Source organism: Octopus bimaculoides, chromosome 3 (assembly GCF_001194135.2).
Source record: "Octopus bimaculoides isolate UCB-OBI-ISO-001 chromosome 3, ASM119413v2, whole genome shotgun sequence".
In the NCBI taxonomy this organism is placed as follows: Eukaryota; Metazoa; Mollusca; class Cephalopoda; order Octopoda; family Octopodidae; genus Octopus; species Octopus bimaculoides.
In genome coordinates this window covers 113119781-113120533 of record NC_068983.1, presented here as the reverse complement: position 1 = coordinate 113120533, position 753 = coordinate 113119781, and positions in this window count along the sequence as shown.

The window sequence follows — 753 nt, the reverse complement described above, 5'->3', positions numbered from 1 at the left end:
GGAGCGACTAATATTTATCTGTTACTGATAGGGTCCTTTTTGTTGATCTAACCTACAACGGAACAGTAAACTATCTACACACACACACACACACACACACACACACACACACACACACACACACACACGCATTTATTTATATACATGTAGTGTTTTTAGTCGATGGACAGTCACAAAAGTTATTCTGGCGCTTTTGTAACCTTCTGTCTAAAAGAATATAACATATATACGTACGTACGCGCGCACACAGACAGACAGGCAGACAGACAGACACACACACACACACACACACACACACACACACACACACGCGTATATTATTTGCCAGTAACTTACAGATGCAAGTGCTACCAGTTGATGCCTTCGCTTACTGGACACTATCATGTCATTGAGATTATCAAGGAGAAAATGCGCGCTGTTTCGGATCATTTGACTCGACAGCATTATTGCGCTCCTGTCCCGCTTCTCTAGGATGAAACCTGACTCGCTAGATCAAGTGGTTACTAGAGTTTACTGAATATTCTTCTAGCCATTGCACATCGTCTTTTTTAACCATATTCACTGGCTTGCCTCTGCACTCTTGTCTGGATATCACTCAAGATGGTGTTTGCTGTACGGTGAGTTAGACCTAATGACAACAACCGTCGCCTCACACTGTTTCCAATGAATATATCTTATTGGAGCGTGTATGTCTATACATACAAACATACATACAAACATACAATATATATATATACATATACATATATATAT